Genomic DNA, 23,762 nt, shown 5'->3' with positions numbered 1-23,762 from the left:
ACACCTTTCTGCCATGATGTGCTGTCTTACCTCAGGCTTTGAGGAACAATCAGACGTCTGTTTACTGAGACCTCTGAAACTGTGAGCCCCAAATACACTTTTCCTCCTCTAATTGTTCTTGTCAAGACTTTTGATAGCAAAGGTGAAAGAGCTGACTAAGACAAGAAGCAAAAGGAAACATGGGAACATGAAAAGCTCATTTTTACAAAATACACATTAAATATGTGTGGCTAAGCCAGAGGTAGAAAATGTATTCATTCCTCCATAGCTGAAGTCACCAAGGAAAATTGGTAATAATGCTTATACTTATATTAGGATGTAATATAAAGAGGTGAGGGATGCCGGTGTCCTGACCTATCATATGAGAAGGTAACGAAATATGTATTCATTTTAAAATTAAGAGAGATTTTATTCATATATCTAATTTTTATTCATATCTATAGAAAAGAACTGGATACTACTAATAATAAAACGTGTTCTCTATCTTCCCCCCCACACATGCCAAGAAGAATGAGATTAGTAAAATGTTGTTCTTTATTAATAAAGATTACTATTATAGGTTACACTATTATATTTATAAATATAGCCTACTATGGCATAGTTTTAATTATGAGCTTGTATTAGCATGATAACAATTTTTTTTAAAAAATACTTTTTCTATAGGGATAGGTAAGTATGAGGAAGAATGTGGATTTTTGATCATTTTGATTTATGACTTGGAAAACATGAATGAAATGGGTTTGGAAATGGAGAAGGAAATAATTTGGGGTACACTGAAGTGGAGATATTAAGTAACCTTTAGATAATCAGGCATTAATGAGAACAGGAGAGAAACTTGGGCTGGGACAAAAATTTGGGAATCATTAGCACATAAAGGTAACTGAAGCCAGGGAAAGGAAAGGCTTTGAGATAATAGCAAAAGAAGACAAAGGCTGGAGACTCCTAAACTGTGGGGGCAAGAAAAGGGACAAAGTTGAGTTAGTAAGTGGCAGAGAGGAGGAAAATAAAAATCAATGGAAAGGGCATTAATCCTCCCTTTATAGCTTTATTCTTTCTTTTCTGCCACTGTAACTTGTGTGTACATGATCCCTCAGTTCTCCCATTCTGCTAGTCCTCAGGTAAACAATCACAGTGGAGCTGCAGGTGAGGACAATCTCACACAAGAGCATCCTCAGGCAGACAAGCATTCCATCTCAGAAATGACAGTAGTAAGAACACTAACACTGAATAAACACTTGATATGTGGCAGGCGTGGTTCTAAATGTAATAAACCATCTAATTCTCATGAGTTTATGAAAGCATCATTATTCTACCCACTTAGAGTTAGAAGAGAGAGGTATAAAATCCACAATGACCATAATGCTAAGATGAAGTCAGCATTCTTCCATGTGATGCACTATCTGTCTCTGATATCCTAAGCCTCAGAGTTTATGGAAGGGTTTATTTAGCCCAATGGCTTCTGTTTGCACACACTGGAACTATACCTTCCGTATGGAAAAAGGTCATTCTGATCATGATGGCAAAATCCCAAACCCATCTTTCCCTGAGATGGCAACAGGCTCCTACCTTTCCATTGCTGTTCCTTGCTCCCACTGTTACCTGAGGAAGAACTAAGAGCATCCAATGCCCGTGTCGCTTCTCTCCTCTTTCGTCTGAACCTTCATGCTTTTCTACCATGTGTGGACATCAGCTCTTTCATCAAACACCTTTGGTGTTTCACCTTACATAGTCTTTCCATGGGGCCAGCTACTCTCCCAGCTGGAATTGCTTTTATATTTACTAATATTTATCTCTGGGATAGAAAAGTTACAAGTTGACCTTATATATATTTAAATGTCACAAGTGAATGGTATTCCATGTGGTGGCTGGATTTCTGTAGAAATTGGACTGGGCCACAGATGCCCATAAATCTGTTGAAAAGTATTTCTAGATGTCTTTTAAGTTGTATCCAGAGAAAATAACATTCACATCCATAGACTAGGCAATTATGATGGCCCTCCTCAGTGTAGGTGGGTCTCATCCAACCCACTGAGGCTCTGAATAGACCAGAAAAGCAGAGAGAGAATGAATTCATTCTCTGCCTAACTGAATCTCCTCCACCCTTAGTTTTCCTGCTTCTCAGACTTTCAGGCTGAAGCTGGCATCTACACCACTACATTTCTGGTTCTCAGGCCTTCAAACTACACCACTGGTACTCATTGGTCTCTACCCTATAGATGGCAGATTGTGAGACATTTCTCAGCTTCCATAATAAGGCAAATAATGGCAAATAATTCTCTATCTCTTCGTCTACACACACACACACACACACATACACACACACCTCCTGTTATCTATGCTTTCTGGAGAATCCTGAATAATGCTTCCTATGTACATAAAGAAGATTGATTTTTTTCCCTCCATATTTGCAGGCTTGAAATTACTGTTGTTATTATTTTCTATGACAATAATGGCTTTAACAACTTCTTTGTAGCATGAACTTAATCCAACATTTACTTAGAGCATTGTGAACATTTACTACAGTCATTTAAAACTCAGGGTCTCATTTTTCTGTTACATACATTCCTTTTATATGAGCATTTACCCATTTTGGAGGTTTTATTTATTATTAGTGTTCGTTTGATGTGTCCCTTGGATGTTTGGACATTTATTCATTCAAGTATTCTGATGAAGCCTATATGTAAGTGTAAGCTTTCCACATTACACTTTATACCTTCCCCTTTCCAGTGTCCCATTGCCTCTACATTTGAAGAGCACCTTGTCCTCTTAAGGAATTCCTGAGGATCCCTTCCCTGCCCCACTATCCTCACCACCTAGTGTTTATTTAAAGATCTAAAAATCTAACTTAGCTTTCTGCAAATAAATGATTCTTCCAATATTTTTTTCTTCTGACTGAAGATCTGTAACATTCCTACTTTGCCATAAAATTTTAAAAAAAAATGTATCTCCAGGAATTGCATATATTGACATGTATTTCATTAATTTTGCCTCATACTCAGGAAAATTGTTTTTTGTTTCATTTATATTTTATTTAATTTTTGAAGAAAGAACAGTCTCTTTGTGTGACTTAATAGCATAGAACAGATTTTAATTTCCCTTAAATTTGTAGCTTTGCAGTCATTTTTTCATCCAACTAAAATATCAGGTTATATTATTTAAGTGGAAAAATGTACAATTTTATTTATGCAAATGTTAAGTATAAGAAGAAAAGATTAATATATTTATTTTGAATACTTTTTCCATGAGAGTTGGAGGTAAGCTACAATTTGAGGGCTGGTAAATCTGGAAAATTACCTCATGCAGCCTTCCTATCTTTAATTTTGCCCTTGGAATCACTTGAAGTAGAACTTCAACATGCATTTAATTTGGCTTTTGACGTGGTCCCTTAGATTGGGTGAATGCCCTCCCCCAGCCAACCTGACAGGGTGTCTTCTAGGTCTCATTGCTCCTTGAGATTGAACTTCATAACCCAATAAAATGGAAGATCTTCTGCAGTGTCTGAAGCTTTTCTAGGATTAGATTTGGATTCATTTCAATCTCAGAATTTGGGGTTCAGCTTGCCACAAATTGCCACATAAGTTCTGGACGTCTCATTAAGCTACTGCCATTTCCCTCTGGTCTCTCTCTTTTCATCCTCTTCATATGCACGTTACATGTGTTCTGGATCCTTGCATATTCCTTCTCAAGGGTAATCTTCCATTAAACCATCTCTCTTCCCATCCCTGACCTTTCCACTTCCCTGTCCCCCTCAAAGTGAAAGCATGTTTACGTCACTTCCATCTTGTGTCATTTACACTTGCTTTCTCCCCTTACCTCTCTGATTAATTCTTTTTATGGCTTCAAACATACCATTCCACTGAAACAACCCTTTGCAAAGTCAACTTGCACTTCTTTGTTGCTAAATATACTGGCTACATTGATCCTTGTGGAGACACAAGCGACAGATGCCCTTTGATCACTCCTGACTTGAGAAGTAAAAAACTAAATAATCATCTTTGTCTCTGAAATACTCCTTCCCATTTTATAGAATGTTACTAATATCCATATTGTGTCAGACAAAAATATGTAGATAAAGTGAATAACTTTTCCTTTTCCTTGATGGATATCCAATAAATGGCAAAGTCCTTCAAATTACCTCTAGAATTGCACAAATAGATTCCCCTCTTTCCTATAAGCCTCTATTCTTGTTTACAGCTACATAATTCCTTGCCTGTGTTAATATGTGTATCTACTAAAAAGCTTCCTACCTCCGTGATATCCTAGTCAAATGAAATACATTCTATATTGTCAGGCAAATATTGAGAAAATAAATTTTTCCATATATGCTTACACAAAAAAATCATTTTTTTCTAGTATATATTTGAGTTTTCTTCTTTATGAACTTCTTTATGAACAGCAATAAACTGCATGCTTAAATCTGTTCTTTCATCTTCACTGCTCACCAGGTTTATTTCTTTGCTATTTTCCCTTAGAATTTGAAGCAAGGTGCAAAGGCTTCTTCTCCCCCACTTCCCTGGTCATAATGCCATATTTTACTTAGGAGTCCTGTTGCTCATTTTAAGTGCCCCAATTTGTTTTAATGTTTCTTATAGTTCTTTCTTTGATGAAGGTCTTACTTTTTCCCTTTTAATTTGTCCATAGGTATTCTTTTTCACTTTCTCTTTATTAAATAAATTTTGATTTATCTGCTGTTTTGTATATACAACCAGTTTCCTTAAAATTTTATTGATTGGGGCTGGGGTTGTGGCTCAGAGGTAGAGTGCTTGCCTACCATGCGTGGGGCACTGGGTGATCCTTAGCACTACATAAAAATACAATAAAGATGTTGTGTCCACCTATAACTAAAAAATAAATATTTTTTTTAAATTTATTGATAATACAATGCAACATTTTCTAAATGATTTTTGCATCTTAAAAATAATTTTCAAAATAAGTTTTCCCATGTTTGAATCGAGTGTAACTTCTCTCAGAGTGTCAGATGTTTTCATAAGCCATATGCCTGAAGCCCTGTGAATCAGGGAAGCTGATGAAATAGCTCTGTGGCTTGGACTGCTGGTATAAATCCCAGTGTCCAAAGGCTAGAGTCTGGGGTCTGATGTCCAAGGGCAGAGGGGGGAAAAAGTGTATCCCAGTTTTAATGGAAAGAGAAAGGAAATATTTTTCTTTTTTTAATTCTATTTCCTTGTACACTGGGGGCACAGGATCCCCATTTCCTCCACTAAGGCTCAGGCCACTGTGCTTAAACAACACTCTTACAGGGACACTCCAAAACAATGCTTTACCAGCTCTCCAGGTCTTTCTTAATCTAGCCCAAATAACACCTAAAATCCACCATCACAGTAGGCATAGCTAAACTTCCACTAGTGAGGAAATAAAATAAATACAGTGAAATCTAAAATTTACCCATTAACCTCGAAAAGGCAGAAAAAAAAAAAAAAACCCAGAAGAGAGTAATGGAAAATTGACTGCAAGAAGTAAGTAGAAAGAATATCTTATAAAAACAAAATAATGCCAGACCTAATATTTGCTTACTTTTTGAAAACCGTAGAAATCTTATAACTGAGCTCCATTTACTTTGCATCCTCTTTTAAAAATTTTAAATTGTGCTATATATTATATTCAAATGCATTACAAACATTAAATAGTAATGTTGTAATTTATGCTTTGAAATTCTATTGACTTAAAGAAATGAAGAGGAAATCGTCTTTTATATTTGCATAGTATTTACCAATTCCAATGTCCTTCATTCATTCCTGAAGTTCTGGGTATTCATGTAATATAATTTCTCACTATTTAGAAAAATTTCCTTTCACATTTTTTATATAGTTCTGCTGGGTGATGAATTATCCCCAGGATTTTTTAAAAAATATGAAACTGTCTTTATTTTTCCTTCAATCTTATTTACACTGAAGTTTTATTTTATTTATGTTTACCTATTTTTCTTTGGGTGCATAAAATATGTGTTTCTCTGTCTTTTGCTCTCCTTTGTTTCTGGGAAGAACTGTCAATCAAATTAATTTTCCACTCTCTGCAATTCTTTGTTTTTCTCTGGCTCCATTCAAGATTTCCTCCTCATCTTGGGTTTAAGTTGTTTGATGATAATCTGCTTGCATTTTGTTGTTTTTTGTTTTATCCTTCTTGAGCTACTTGAATATAAAATTCATTCTATTTATCAAATATATGACATATTAGGCCACTGTTTCTGCAGATATTTTGTCTTCCTCTTGTTTTATAAGAGCTGTTTATTCATATCAGAGGAATAATCTTTTGCCAGAATATTTTAACCCTCTGCTCTGAAGGTAAGGGAAAGGAAATTTAGTGGTGATACTCATATGATCCAATAAATTAGGTGTATTCATCAGTATGTAAAATATTTAACAGTTCAAATCACACCATTTTGTGTTTTGCTCTATAAATTATTCTTCAGAGTAAAGGTTAGGTCAAAATGGCAAGTGTTAGTAGTGTAATCCTTTAATGTACTATCTCTAATCTTGTCCTTAGTTAATGGTGTTTGTCTAATCACCAGTGACCTTCTACTTCATCAACCTCATCTTATGCCAGGCTCTGTCTTATCAACCACTATTTAGAGGAAGATGTACAAATGACTCTGCCAGTTACTCAGAATCAGTCTTTGAAGCTCCTGCAATTAAATCCAGTCTAAATTCAGTGCTACTGGCCTTTGTTTCTTTGTTTCGTTTTGATTTGTTTAATGATCTATACCCTAAAGTGCGGGTAATTGATTTTCTTGAATGATGAACACAGTTATCAGGAAAACTCTGTTAAAAAGTTATACATGTTTATTTATTGGCTTCTTATGGTAGTAAACAGCATGGACTCTGCAGTAAAACAAGGCCACTTTCTTTAGGATTTTAATTCAAGTGGCACTCTCCTCATCCATCTTCTCTAACCTTTCCTTACCTACATTAATTTGACACTCTTTCCTCTCCTTATTTTCCATACTTTATCCTCCTCTTTAGCACATCACTTCAGCAGCCAATGTTTAACACATTTTATTACCTACTCTCCTGAAACCAACTAAAGCTATTGCAGGGATTCTGATCTCTTTAATTTGTTGCTATTACTATTGCTTCCACAAGAATTCCTGATACATAATAGAGATTCTACTTGTGAATCTTGTAGTCTACTTCTCCCACTTTGTGGTTGTCATCTTGGGAAAGTTACCTTACCGCCAAACTTCAATTTTCCCTACATTTTACTGTAGATCAAGAGTGAGGATACTGCTGGTAAGGATGGCCTTCTGTTTTTTTGAATATGGTATGATGGGTACAGTGCTTGCTGAATTCAATATGCATCTCTCATTTGATGGCAGATGGTTTATAGCATCCCTAGTTGAAATAGTCCCAAACCAAGAACAACCCAAATGCCCATTTACAGTAGAATGGATACTTACATTGTGATATATTCATATAGTCATACAATAGAACATCACTACATAAATAGAACTATGAACAGTCTGATGAAAAATAGACACATTCAAATAAACCTTTAATTAAATACATAAAACTGTCCTATGTTGTCTATAGAATGAGACTTTTGTGGAGTTTCTAATCCTACAGAAGGGTAGAAACAAGTTGGGGGCTATTGTGCAATGATGGAAATATTTGATTTGAGTGCCAGCTACATAGTTGAAGTCATTTTGTAAAAATTTATGGAGGTTTACACATGGTTTATGTACTTTTCTGAAAAGATGTTTGTATATATGTATGTGTGTGTGTGTATACATATATATGTATTCTTTTTTATTGGTTCTTTTTAGTTATACATAACATTAGGATTCATTCTGATATAATTATAAAAGCATGGAATATAATTTTTTCTGATTCAGTTCCTAATACTTCCCTTCCCCTCTCCTCCTTCTTCCTGTTCCTTTTCCTCTACAGATCTTTCTGCTATTTAATTATAGTTTTTTTATGTTATACTTAAAAGAGACTTTTACTTAGGGAAAAAAAAGTATACAAACCTTAAATGGCCTAATTGTTCTCTCACCTAAATAACTGCTCAAATCAGCATAAATCTCAAATGTTATTTTATTCAGCTTTCTCAATGATATTACATAGGCAGTTTGTTTTATTTATAACAAGCAATTTATCTCTCATTGTCACACAGTTATCAATCCTTTTTATGCATGTTATTACATTTAAATAATCATTTATTACTTATTTTTGGTAGAATGCCAAGGTAGTTTCTAGCCACAAAATGAAGAGAAAAAAAAAACAGATGGTAAACAATGAAACAGTAAGCCAGAAACATGTGAAGAAAAGAAGCAGCACTTTAGAAAAATGCCTAAAATATTTAATTTCTATTTTATATGTTAACAGAGTTAATACATGTATATCAATATTCTATTAAATATTGACCCAGCTAAATCACTCTTATTATTTTGTGCTACGTATTACAAGTGTCTCTATCATATAGTGGTTTTTCATTTACTCATTTTTTTATGGCTAGATATGCATTTCCAATTTTGAAAACTGGGTTAGACTGTAAGATTCATTAGGGTTTTGCATGTGTGTGGGTAGGTGTGTGATTTCTTTGGTGTTTTTTCTTCTTTTAGCACTGTGTTACTCAACTCAAAACTTGTGGACTCATCCTCAGATACAGTAATGTTGATTTGCCTTGCTACTTTACTAGATTTACAAAGTGTTATTTTATGGGTTTTTTTTTTTTTGAGGTCACATAAAATGTCAGGAGGTTGCAGAACAAAAGACATGAGTATTTTGAATTCATTTGTGTGATTAATTATTTTTCTGCAAATACTGCTCTTGGCATATGACCTCATGTACTCATAGTAGCTTTCAGTCCTCAGATTCGTAGTTGTTTCAACTGTAGATGGACAGTAGTTGAAGAAATAATGTATAGGGAATTCCTAGTTAGTTACCCCGCAGTGGTAGGAAGTAAAGAATGAGAGATCAAGCCATTGGTATTTATACTCTGTAGAGATCTGGCATTCTGGGAATAGCCTGGTTACCTGTGGCTTTCTTGAAGACCTGCTCTTTGTTTCTGAGTATCTTCCATCTCTTCTCTTCCTTTGGTTTGCTCAAATATGTTCCACATACACAGAGTAGAGCTGGCAACCATGACAGCATTTCTTTCATGTCTCCTCTTTTCCCCATGGGAGGACTATGAGAATTCTACAGACATGTCTTTTAATAAAACAATTGAAGGAGAAAAGTTTCAGTACTTTTTCTTTTCAAAGATACCTCCAATATTATTCTAAACTGAATTTCTCAGCACCCTGTCAACTGGTCTTATTCTTGCACTTTTTTCACATTCATCCCAGACTTCATTTTCAATAAAGCGAGCCAAATCAATGTTTTAAAAATGTAAATCAAGATGTGTGACCTAGCAAACAAATGTTTAAAACTCTACACTGCTGGCCTTTGGCAGTTGAAAATGCTTACCTTGGCCAAGGAAACACTTGACTATCTGTGTCTCTGGTTCTCTGACCTCATCCTCTCTTGAATATGGCAGTCCCATGGACCTTTTCAGTGCTGTCATTGTGCTACACTCCTGTCTGTAGAAGAAAACTTTCCCTTGCTGTTCAGTCTGTCTGCAGTGATCTCCCTTCGTGCCTTCATATGGCTCACTAAGTACCAACTAAAATGCTGCCCTCCTAAGCAAGAGGGATTTCCTGACTCCTTACCTCAAGTGAATTCTCCTCCTCCTCCCTCACCTCTCTGTTCAATTTAGTTTTTTTAAAAAATAGGGGGCAGGGCAGTGCTAGGGAAAACTAGAGGTACTTTGGATTTGGTAGAGGGGAGTGAAGGGAGGGTAGAGGGTCTGGGGCTAGGAAGCATAGTAGAATGACTCAGACTTTATTACACTATACGCATGTATTACTACATGACCGGTGTAATTCCACATCATGTACAACCAGAAAAATAAGAATTTATACTTCATTTAGGTATGATGTATCAAAATGCATTCTACTGTCATGCATAGCGAATTAGAACAATTTTTTTTTTAAATGAACATGTCTAAGACTGAAGAAGAATCATTTTGTATATTGTCTCCTTGCTGTTGGCAAAAAAAAAAAAAAAAAACACCTGATGAAATGAATCTTACCATTTTTAAAAAATTCCATAGTTACATACTGGCTCCAGATTAATACAGGAACATAGGAGAGGCTTATCATATGCTTAACAAATGAGTAAGCAGTGATGTTCACGTAGAAAGTTATAATTTTATTCAAACTGCTTATCAATCTATACTAATTTTGTGGCGTTCAATGAATATTGATTTGAGCAATTTTTCGAACTCCCAGTTTACTTCAGTGTTCATATTTGTATAAAAGAGGTAATCATTGAACCTGCCTCATAGAGCTGATGTGAGGATTAAGTAAGTTAACATATGTTGAGTTCTTAAAACTGTGTACACAGCAAGATATTGTGTGACCTCCCCAAGGGAGATCTATACAGATTCCACAATCATGCATGAAATTTCTCTGTGTAGTGAACTGTCAATTTTTGGTAGCTTTTCTAAATCAGTTGTTATAAGTGAAGTAACTAAGATGCCATTTTGTGCTCCAAACTTGCGTACTTTGGCGTAGTAATTTATAACCTCTGATTCTGAGTGCTGTTTTGGGCCTGTGACATAATCCTATCACTGAAAGGTCATAGTGAATAAATGCTAATGGGAAAGGCCAGGCCACATTTTAGACACTGAATAATGTGACCTAAATTAATAAGATGGCATTATCTCTATTATGGTTGAATGCTATTATTGTCACTTAAGTCAAAATGTCTTAACAGCAGCCATGACACCGATTTTCTGTCATTAATCCTGGCCCTTCACATTGGGTATTTGCCTTCATTTGTATTAGACTCTGGCACTTGAACGTGGCTGAGATATTGCACTTGTTGCATCATCTGGAATGTGAGACAGATAAATTTAAGGGCTGCACCTGCTATGAAACCTTTAGTCACCAACTGACTGCTAATTTGGTTTCAACTTCACAGCTGCGTTTCTATTTGTGAATATGTAAGTGCTAAAATTCAACTAGGTAAAGGACAAAGCTTGTGTAAGATGAACCATATATGACTATTTTCTATTATATTATAAGTGGGTATGACAAGATTATTAGGTCCTTCCAGTTATAAGATTCTCTGGCTCTGTTAAAAGATGGGATAAAACATCCCCCAGTCAATAATAATGACAATAGATACATAGATAAAATAATATGAATAAATAATTCATGCAAACATGATGAGAAATTATATATGCTAAAATTTAAAAACTGTCTTCCAAATTAGCAAAATTTAAAATAAAACTTTATACAAATTGATTTTTTTTTTGCTCATCAATTACTAATTGCAGTGTACTTAGATATATTTTGGGAAGAAATATTAAACTTTCAGAACATTTTCAACCTTAGATAAGACAAAAATTAGCTTCAACTGCAGCAAGGAGAAAAAAAAAGAAAAATAAAAAGCAGGGCTCAGAGGATTTAGTTACCAAGGTCATCAACCTCCGTGTCAGACAAGATTCCATCTGCTCAGGTTGGCACTCATTGCTTTGATTATTTTTCCTGTAGTGTCACAACTTTACCATGAGGGTATGTTGTCTGTTTGATATAGGTCTCATGGCCAAATTTGAAACATCACTGTACACGGGGGTGTAATATTTTGATAGACTAGGCCTAGTGTCTACATTGAATTTGGGTGATGGGACTATTCATTCATTCATTCATTCATTCATTCTTCTGTCAGGAATTTATTTAACAAGAATTTATTATGCATCAACAATCTATCAGGCACTATCTTGAGTGCTGAAATATAATGATAAACAAAGCAATCTTAATTGTCCAGAATTTTACGTATCAGTATATAAAGAAAACAAAACAAATATAGTGTTGGACGGTAATATATAAAGAAAACCAAAGGTCAGGGAGGCTAATGGGATAGAGAGGGGTTATCTGTTTCAGATAGAATGGTTAATACCCATCAGCCCTCAAAAAGAAATCTTACAGGAAAGAACTTACTTGTGTGAGGGAGTAAATCCTGTGGTTATGGAAGAGTGTTTCAGAAAGTTTTTTGTTTTTTTGGCTGGAGTGGAACAAGTGAAAAGAGGTAAGAGAATGTGAGTTCAAGGAGGTACTGGGACAAGGTTTCATAAGTAGGTTTTACTTGTTATTTTAAGAGATTGAAATTTCATTCCTAGACTACTGGGACATCTTAGGACAGGGACTATTCCAGGTCGTGGTTGTAGACTGGAATAAAATGGAATTTGGTTTCCAAAGTGAAACTTAAGTGGTAAAAGAGGAGGAGTGAATGTTGGGAAGGAAAATGAAAGTCACAAAGCACCCAACTTTTGATTATTAATGTGGGCAGATTCATTCTAACGATGTGTGATATGAAAAATATGGCAACTGTAGTCTAATTTAATAGAGCCAGGAAAAATACTGGTACATAAGAGAATCTACTTGTGAAATTACAAATGCCACCTAAACCTACTTTTTCTATTTGTTAAAATTTAATTAGGGTTTTAGTTTGTTTGTTTGTTTTGTTTTGTTTGATCATCTGATCTGTACCATGGTTTACTTGTTCTGGGATTTATAAAGCAATTTCCCAGAATTGTAAGAGTCTGTGTAGACTCTTACATTTTGAAAGAGTCTGTGTAGAGTAAACTAATTTAAATGTAATTTTTGTTTGCTCAGAATTATTTCCCATCTTTGGGAATATCTCCTCTATTGTTTTTGGTATGGGGTTTCAATCAAGGCACTGTTACCCCCATCTCCCATACTGTCTTCCTCTTCCACTTCTGAGATATAGTATCTAGACTTCAGCACCCAGAGTACCACATACTATAGATTTTTTAAGAGATTGGCATAAACACATGGGATGCTCCCTGTATTTGATTTCTGTTGTAGTTGAAAAAGTTAATTTGTTTTTTAGGTTTGTAGAATATTGTCCTGGACCCTTTATAAATTGAGTGATCTAGTGGTGGTGGTATAAATAATTGGGCCAACTCAGATGTCAGTCTAAAAGTTTATAAGGGAAAAAATATTCTTTCCTTGGGTTTCTGGTAATTTGCAGCAACATTTTTCCTTTTATATGATTTGACTTTATAAGTTTAAATTTCTCACTTTCAGCTGAAAATATCTGAACTAATACAGGGTAACAGAAAACAAATCGAAGGATTTGTTGGGTGGTAGTACCCTAAGCTGGAGAGGAATACATCAACTAGTACTAAAAACAGGGCTTGGTGGTACTTCAGTAAAATCCTCAACACCAAACGAAACAAGTGTTTCAGATGGATATATTTTTTTAGAACCACCTTTCTCTTTGCTCTTCAGTCTTACAAGATAAAAATTCCATGCAAACATAAAAGGTGGTTTGGTACTCCTGTCCTTAAGGCACTATTCTATAAATTAATTTATGAAAATATTTTTTTCAGCTCTGAATTTTTATCTACTTAAAGTATTTTTACGTTTTCACTTTAAAATTGCTTCTTGAACATCTTCTTAGCTATATGTTTACCAATATTTATTCTTCTAACACTAAGTTCTGGTGTTATTTTATCATGGGAACTTTGATTTTGAAATACTAGGCAACTCATCTTCAAAGGTACAGAGCATATAATTACTAATATTAAACTATCTAAACAGTATGTCCTAATAATTTATACCAGATAGATAAGTTGAACAATTCAGGAAGGGGATTAATTTATATGTTCTGTGCACTTACTCTGTTTATCCTTGTATTTCAGTTGTCCATACAAAGTGTGTAGAAGGTTCTAGATCTGGTTTCTTAAATTGCTATAAGAGTATAGTCTGATACTTCAATTTATATTCATGAAAACTGAGACCCAGGAAGTACATATTCCATGGTAAAAAAGAAGTGACGAGATTTCAGAGTTTTGATTCTCAGTTCACAACTCCTTTCACAATTGGTATATATATATATATATATATATATATATATATATATATATATATATAAAGTCCAGCCTCATAACTGCTTTAATACTAAACTATCTATTTTAACTATAAAATTCTGAAATCATATTTCATCAGTTATGCCAAACACTGAGATATTCCCAAATGCTAATTAAATAGATTGCATGTTGAAGAAAATCAGAATTAAGTGTTTAATAACCTCTTATGTTCTATTCCAATTTTAGTTAACTTAGCAATGAGTATAATCTCAAAGGATTAGTTAATTAAGATTTAGTAGAAAATTCTATTTTTCACTACTTAACACCTGCCATAATTTTAGGAATTCCCCTAAACTGCTTAAAAGGTCTTTGTAGTCTAATAATCTTTGGAGATTTAAATGGATATTTTGCTGTGTTTATTATTATTTCCCCACCAGATTTGTAAATGGCCTGAAAAGAATCTGCCTTCACAGTCCCTCCTAAGCATTTAGAACCACTGCCATGATCTCTGTACTGAATAAAAAGTTCTTATTTGCAGTTAGATGAATGTTACTATTCCACAGAATAAATTTTAGAATGTTTGGTTTTCGTGCATGACTTTTTCATGACTGTTTGTCATACTTGGAAATGTGGAAGGCCCCATAAGCTTTGGTGACTGAGGTTGTTATTCTTAACACAGAGTTAGAATGTTGTAAACATGAAATTTTATACAATAATGGGGTTGAAATTGGAACCGAGTGATGGTGGAAGCTTACTGGTTGGCTTGACTTAATACATTGCCTCAAGTAGGATTCAACAAGAGCCAATTTCAAGAATTTTATAAAGGAATAAAGAGGAAAGTATATGTGAAAATAAACATCGACTGTCATAAACCAAAGCCAACAAAGCAAAGCATAACATCAAAGCAGAGTCTGATAGGATTGGCAAATTTACAATCTGCCTCAGTATTAAATGACATTCTCAGCTCGTGACCCAACCCGACTCAGTGGCAAACTTTATGGCTTGACCTTTCAAGATCTTTGCTTGTTATGATTTATCCCTCTTCAGTTAGAGACTTGAGAGCATAGAAGGACCTCACAAGAGAATCTAGTTCATCTCTCAGCTTTCTGCAGAGCTGCTTCTGGGCAACGCTGAGCACAGGGAATATCTAATGTTCTACTTCTTTTAGGAGTTAGATTTTGTTTCCCAAAACACTTATAGTCTAAAGAATAAAGCTCATTTCCAATAAAATCCCATTCAAATCCATTTACTTTATTATTATTATTATTAATTATTTAGCTGTCAGTAGAAATTAAAAATAATTATTACTGTACTCCTGTAGCACGTTCTCAGAGATTTAAGGATCATTTCAGATTACTTAATTCTAATACACCATTACAGTTGCATTCATTTACTATTGTAGTGATTACAAATAAGCACAGCTTTACTATTTTAAAACAAAAATTCGTTTTCTCACATTTTTATAAGTTAGAAATTTGACATGGGCCTCACTGGGCTAAACTCCTGATTTCAGGAGGAATGTGTTTCTCTCCAGAGCCCATTAGAATAAATCCATTTCCTTGCTGTTCCAAAATTGAGTGCATTCCTTGACTTAGAGCTCAAAGCAAGTTGAGCTTTTCTCACATCATATCACCACAGCGCTGACTCTTGTATGTCTGCCTTTCCCATATTTAAGAAGCCTGATGAATACGTAAGGGCCATCTGGAAAATCCAGGATGATCTCCCTAATCTAAAGTCAGCAGATTTGCAGTCTTAATTCCTTGTGCACACTTAATTGATTCCCTTTCGTTGTGTAACACAATATACTCACAGGTTCTAAGGTTTAGGATGTGGACACTTTTTATTGTTATTGGTTTTGGCAGGGGAGCATTATTCTGCCGACATCAAATGATTCTGAGAATGTTTGCTCCTGTTCTCTCCTTATGGAACTAGAAATAAACACAGACATAAACACACACACACACACACACACACACACAGAATTATTAGTTTAAGAAAAAAAAGAAAAACTATACCCTGAACCTCTATTTAGTCAATTTCAGAATGTTGGAATTCCCATTTGACAGGAGTTGTTCAGGGGAAGGGGTTTAAGACCAAGAATAGAAGGCAGTATGGATACTTCCTGATCTGAAATCTCTGATCACTTCTCATTTCTGACATCACCTCAGAACTTTCCAATGAACAGATTGCAACAGGGTGTTAGGAAAATCAACCAAATATGTTTTCTCTAAAGTAACCCCAAATGGTGAGCAAGCTTGTTAATCAAAATTCTTATCTTAGGATCTCCATATTTTTTTTCATACTTTTTATTAGTGTAGAAGCTCTCAAATGAAGAAGATCTCTACCCAAACTCTTCTCTTAAAAGAATTTTATTCTCAGGAAAAGAAAATTTACTTTTCAAAATATGTTATTTTATAATGTTCTAAAAAATAGTAACATTAATATTAAAAAATTGTTGAATACTATTAAAATCCCCAAGGATAGCTGGCATGGATTGGGTTTCCCTTGGCTGTATTTGTCATTTCCTGCCCTCCAGAAATAAGACACTCAAACATTACCTTCAGGGTTTCTCTTCATAGTCCTCTGCCAACTATAATAGCCTGTAAATCAGAGATACTGGCTGCTATAGAAAATTGACATAGTAAAGGATTCGTTTTAAAAAAATATCTGTTTATACAGGTCAGGAGATTCTTTCCTAAGACAAAAATAGTTGCCAACACAATATTTGAAGTTCTAACTCTCTGGCACCATTTGTTTTTTTTTAATATTCTAAATTGTTGCATAATGATGGGGGCTCCTATATTTAAACTAAATTTGGTCATATTGTTTTCTTTTATTATTTAGTTTTGCCTCATCTTCTAATAAGATATTTTGAACTAAACTCAATGCCCTATCAAATGTGAACACTATTATATTAGATCTTCATGGAAATATAAAGCAAAAAGTTCTATATAAAGTTCTATACATTAGTGTGATGAAATGACAGATAACCAAAAAAGAAAATAAAGTTTTAAAATCACAAAGGTTTGTTTCTTGGCATGTGAAGTCACCCATGCATCCAAGTAATATTCTCTGGCAATGATCTAGGCAGGGATTTATTAACCCATGATCCTTCAAACTCATAGTTCCACCATTAGAATCTGAGTCTTTCTCCATCAGTGTCAGAAAGGGAAAGAGTGCCAGAAGACTCATATTAGCAAAAAAAATGCTGTAGCCTAGAAGTGACTCACTTCTGATCACAACTCCTCAGCTAAGCCAGTTTGCACAGGAATGCTTACTGCAAAGATAAGGAAACTCAATCCTTCTGGAGACCCTAGAGGAAAAGAGAAGTACATGTATGTCAGTTCTAGACAGCTCTACCACATTGGTCACAGGGGGAAAAATGAATTTATCTATATTTCAGCAGTTTCTTTAAATTTTATCTTTCTTTCATATATAATAAAGTTGCTGTGTTGAAGGAAAATTTTCTGTAAACCCTTGAATCTAATATATTTCCCCTAAATGCCATAAACTATGTTTATGTGCTTTCCAGAAGTGTTTCCCAGTGTAATTTACAACCAAAAAAATAATATTTTTGATTTAGTGAATTGTCTATTCAGCTCCCATTTAATCTCTCAAAATAACAACTGGCAGTGATGCGCACCCACGCACACACACTGTTCTTCCAAATTCATGACCCTTTTAGATGCTGTGAGCAAAAAAGCATAGTATGTTTGTGAATAATATGTTTCAGGAAAGCAATAACAATTTTGAACTTTTCAGATAGAGTTCATGTGGAGATATAAATCTGTGTGTCTGTGTCATGAAAATAATTTGCACATTGTTTTTTCTTTTTCTGAAACATCTCTTATATTTAGACTTAAAAGTCATCAGAAAAAGCAAAAGAAAGAAAAAAAATGTCCTACTATGACTTCAAACACCATAACTAAATTATTTTATAGTACAGATAAATTTTTCCAATACTAGATGTATATGCCTCATTGAAGAAGGTTAATTAAAGTAATGTATTTTGTTTTGCTCGCAGGACAGTCACAATCCACTTTAAGGTAACTTCCGTTCTAAACTGTCACCTATGAAGTACAGATCACACATACGGATTTTCTCAGGACCACAAGTTGTTGACGCTCTCAGTCCTCCCAAATGTTAAAGACCTCAGGTAATTTATTATTCTTTCCTTTGAGATGTATTTGCTGCTAAGTTTTTAAATGATTATTTTTTTAAGATGTCATTTTCTTGGGACCAACTCCAGGCCAATATGTGGTTTGTGTGGGGCTTCGTGGCTTTGTCTCCATTTTCATGTGCTAAAGGACATTGATGAAATCAGCCTGGCCATCTGGGAGCATTTTTCTGGAGAACTGGAAGAGAAGTCCCTTCTGAAACTGTGTTTCCCTTTCTAACTCAACTGAGCTCTAACACTCTGGCATTGCCATGCCCTCCAGAGCTTGTCTTCCCCCCGCCACCCGATAGGTCACATTTGCAGAGTGATAGGGCTTATGTCCTGCTCTCTAGCTAGCTAGCCCTGTTACTTCTGGTACTCTAGTTTCCCTATCACTTCTTTTGGGTTAAATAGCTTAATGTGCTTCCTAAAACCAGATAGATGTTGGGTCTTAGAAAAACACTATCAGATTTCCAATTCTAGGTCTACACTTCTCTGATTTAAACAGTCATAACAACTAAGTTATACCTAACCACTAGTGCATTACCATAAAAACCTTGTTCCTGGTACCATTCATGTTTTGTAAACATTTTCAATCATCTTCTCCATAAAAAAAGACTTATGGTAACACAATACTTATTTGTCTCCTTAAGTGCTTGTCTGTAATTTAGTTTAATGATGCTACACTTTCTTGTGGTCTCTGGACCTCGAGGGCCATTTGTATTGATTTAGCCATTTGGTTTGTCTCAGTAACAAACAACCACATAAAACCCAGACTGGAAAAAAGAACTTACCTGAAGTGGAAAAATTACATTTATCAGTGTAATAGAACTTTTGATTCTGGGTGACATTTAGGAAGCTATTCTAATTCTTTAAATATAAATCTTGGTAAACCTAGTAAAGAAAAGTAAACTTTTATGATTGCTCATTTTACAGTTTTAGGAGCACCCAAACCCTATTGATAATAAAACTTATAGAATTATTTTGCTCTAGCAATCCAGATTTATTCAGTGTTATGTTATTTTGGGTTAATGTATAAGAGAATACAGAAAAAAAAGATGCATTAAGAAAAAAAAAACAAGCAAATAAAAGGAGATGAGAAATCAGTTTAAAGAATCCTCAGATTGCTTTTTGTGGTTTCTGATATAACGACTCTAGAAGTTATTTTCTTATTTTGACATCAAATAAGTGATTATTTTGGCTCTTGTTGATTATGATATTTACTAAATTATTATATTTTTCTTCACAGTTACCATCCTCAGCTTAATTAACTATATACCTCACATCTAGCAGAACTGGAATTTGAAATCACAGAGAGCTTGTCATTTAAAGTACTCAAGCACTTCATTGCAATTTATTATCCATGACAAGTTTTTCATTACATTTTTAAGGGGTTGAAATATTAAAGCATTCATCTGGATCCAGGTATCTGTTTGAAAAATGAATCCAGCTATCAATCATGAAAAATCATCATATAGCTATTGCAATGCAAGGAGAGGATGGGGTCAGAAAATAGCGTCCTATGAAAATTTATAGTACATTATGCATATATACTATGTGTAAATAGCATGCATACACAAGATTAAAAAAACATCTCATGCTTATTGCAAACAGGTAGATAGAGAACTATTTAGGGTCATTTCAACTCATTAAGACCATTAACTATTATTTGAATTAAGAATATTGAATTCAACAATCATTTATAGTATGTCTGCTATGAACCAAGAACTGTGCCAAGAATATTGTGATGAATAAAATATTGTATCTTCACTTAGGGAGACCAAAATCTATGGGGAATTTAGGTGGACAGTGAGCACTCAATACTCTCCTACCTATGTAGGAACTGACAGAGTTCACCCTGAGTTTACCAAACCAGTGTTTTGTTTGCTCACCCAAAATAACAAGCTGGTTACTTCTGCTGTCTATAAGATTTCTTTAAAAAGCACATCATAAATTCCAGAAACCTTCCCCAAAATGAGTTTCTGAAAGGTTTTACACATTAGCCAACTTGGAAACTCATACCAGCAAGTTTATCATAGAGTAAATATAGTTCATTTTGTTTTGTTTCTTCTATTGTTTTTTTGAATTACTAGTTCTATTGTTTAAAGCAGAATGGTCCAAAAAAGAAAATTAAATAAGTAGATATCGGTTTTGGTTTTATTCTTACTTTAATAATGGTTTTCTATGCAATGCTGAGTATATTTCTTTACATTTTTTCCTTATTTATAGCCAATAAAAATTCTTTATCTTTTTCTTTCTGGTATTTATGTGTAACATAGGTATAATTAGTTCATTAAAATATCTCCAAGAACAATTTGATAGATTTTTCAAATTGGGTGCCAGAATGCACTGTTTCTTCTAACTAATCCAAGAATGGGATCTAAAGCTGTAATATGAGGCAGCATTGGATATTATCAAATCATCCTTGATAAGGTTGGTTCATGATTCATACTGTAAATGTTATCTATCTGTTCAGCACAACTGTGTGCATAGCTGTGTACATTTGAAGATCATTTATTATGCTTTTTTTAAATCAGAAGAATACATTGATATTTCTTTAGATGAGAAGAAATTAAGTAGCTCATTTGTGGTTTAATATTTGTGGTTTAATGTCTTGGTGTATACACACACACACACACACACACACATCTGTAAACATCAAAATTGCAGTATTGCATTGAGCAACCCAGGGAGAGAAACCAACTTAGTAAACAGGCTCCCGTCTCCATGTAAAGTTCCTCCTGCTCTCCATTTCTTCCCTGCAGTCTCAGAGGAGAAAATGTATCTACTTCTGTTAAAAAGAACCAATTCTACTTTCTCTCATACCTGGTGACAATCTCTCCTTACACTCTGTGGTACCATTATATTTTACCTTTGCTGTCTACTAATTTTTTTCCATTATCTATGAACATGGAACTTCTTCAGCAAAATTTATAGATTGGTTTCTGAATGTATTTCTTTATTAGAGACAAATCTGTAAAGGGAAATTATCAGAAAGAGGCTGAGAACTGATTCATCATTCATTTAAATCACACACACACACAAAAGCCAATCTTGGATTCTATATCCAGCAAAAATATCCTTCAGGAATAAAGGGAGAAATCAAAATTTCTCTAGACAGAAATTATGATGGTAATGGAAGAATTCTTGGAACTTCAGAGAGGAAAGGAGAACATGAGGATGTATAGAAATAGGTGTGATTACATTCATAAAATCATATTTTATGGTTGGAGTAAAATATTTAACTCCACTTGATGTGGTACTCAGTGAAGTAGAGAAAATATTTATGACAGCTATAATTTTAGAAGTAGGATAAAAGGACCTAAATGGATGCTTTCCAACACTTCACTAAAAGAAGAAAGACATCAATGTTCGTCAACCATGATAGATCACACACACACACACACACACACACACACAGAGTAATTTCTAGAGCAATTACAAAGAAATGGATACAAAGTGACTCACTAAAAATCACATTAAATAATGATAATAAGAATTCCTAAAATTGGTTAATACACCCATGTGAAGACAAGAAACAGAAAACACATAATAAAATGCCAGACTTTAGCTTTGTTAAATCAAATTTGGCTTAAATATAATTCTTTAAAGACTCTAAAAAATACAGAAACACATCAGACTCAAGAATAGGTAGAGGGAAAAGGCAACACTGCATAATGATAACAAAGGGCTGACCCACCATCAAGCCATGAGGGTCCTAAGTATGTCAGGAACGAATAGCAGCACATCCTGTGCAGCAAAATCATTACCAAAAAAAGAAAACTTTATTGTAGAAATTTTTAATAAAATTTGATACTATGTCCCCAATGAGTCAAGAATATTAGTACTGCAGGTGGCATTGTATTTAAAGGTAGAGGCTTGAGTCATTTGAATTAAAGTCACCCTTATGCTTTTAAACAAAGATATTTTGGGGAAAGATCAACCGAGCCATGAAAGAGCTGGGAGTGGGGCTGTGGGCTCCACCTTGTAGACAGGTTGCCAGGTAATTCCCTTAGAAGCCTTAAAATTTGAATCCTAAGAGTTAATGATTGTACATTTGGCTCATTATAGGACATGATTTATTATAGTACAAATTAAATACAATGGGTAAATTTTTGGTTTTGTTAGGGTTTGAATAGGGCATTGGATTGGGTTCTAGCTGAGAAAGAATGTTTGGGTCATCATTGTCACACTTACAGCCTGTGAACAGGAGAGAAAGAAGCAGGTGGATGGAGAAGGAACATACCAGGAAAACCAGGGACAGATAGCCTGGGGCCGGGAGTGGGAGGGATGCTTTACAGAGAGAAGCCCCAGGCCAAGTAAGGATGGTGAGTGAGAATTGGTGTCCTAGGACTTTGCTTCTGAGCCTCCCTGTGATCATGTTTGGCAATGAGACAAATGGTACAGATTTGCTCTGTAAAGGAGACATCTTCGACCAAGGCACACAGGAAACTGACAGAATTAATTCGTACATTATGGAAAGTGTTTCTGGAATTGGTAAAATACAAGTGGAGTTAGGACCGTCAATCTGAATAATTTGTTAATATGTCCTCTGTTTACTGCAGGAGACTATTGTCTAGCCATCAGGTGACTAGAGAAAGGATTCCTAGTCTAATCGAAATGATTTGTGCACTTATCGTGTACCTTGTAGAACCCTGTACTACAGTCTGAGAAACTGCTTTTGCAATATTCAACATATTAATCCTTCCACAGGTCATGGAAGGTGAATCTTCCTCAAGGAATCAAGAAAAGAGATGCTCTATTTTTAGAGCATGCAAACATACTGAAGGGATATTGTTTGCTTGGCTGTTTTACAAAATACTCTGAAGTAAAAAAAAAAACAAAACCTGAAGATTATAATTAAAATGTATTTTGTTTCTGAAACTATTTTTATATTCTCATTCTCATTGAGCAAAACCCAGAAAATTTAATGAAGAATCCAAGAATAAAGATCAACATCACCAAAAGAAGAGAGAAGTGATATTGGTCAAGCCTCTGCAACCCTGTTCAGTTTGTGCACTAGTGGCCAAGCCTTGATGTTCATCATCCTGGCTTATGTCTTGTGGTTAAAGGTACCCAATCCAGGTGTGACATCTAAAATGACAGTGACAATCTACAGAAGTTTACCTCAGGAGGCAAAGAAGTGCCTGCTGTGTCCTCATATTGTAGAGAGGCAATGAGTTATCACAGGTCTCTTTTCTAAGGGCATTAATCCCATTGATGAGGACTCTACCTCATTACCTAGTTGCTTCCTGAAAGATCTCACCTCCAATGCTAATAACTTGGGGGTTAGAATTTCAGTATATGAATTTGAGAGGACTCAAGCCCAATGGTAAGGCCCAAGGCATAAAAGCAAAACTGCAGTTAGAGAAGTAGTAAAATTATTGCTCTAGTTAGTGACCTATGGGGCAGTGCCCAAGTTCCCAGAGTAAGCAGGCAGTATGCTAGTGTTTATGCTTAGATGGCTGTGAATGGAGACCTCAGGTGAAGACTTTCTGTGATGATGTAAACAAGCTCATAAAGTTCTATTGTGTCAACTTTGAACAATAGATTTATCATCTGAAAATATCCCAGATGATATCCCATAAAACATGAAAACAAAATAATTATTCAAGGGAATTCCTTTTAAAAGCTGTAAAAAGAAGACCTTGACAGCTCAAGACATCTTTATTTTTCACTCAAGCCTGTGAGGATGGGACAGCTTTCTTGA

Source organism: Marmota monax, unplaced genomic scaffold (assembly GCF_021218885.2).
Source record: "Marmota monax isolate L192 unplaced genomic scaffold, Marmota_monax_Labrador192_F-V1.1 WCK01_AAM20220418_F8-fsc00041, whole genome shotgun sequence".
Lineage (NCBI taxonomy): Eukaryota > Metazoa > Chordata > Mammalia > Rodentia > Sciuridae > Marmota > Marmota monax.
This window is presented reverse-complemented; position numbering follows the sequence as displayed.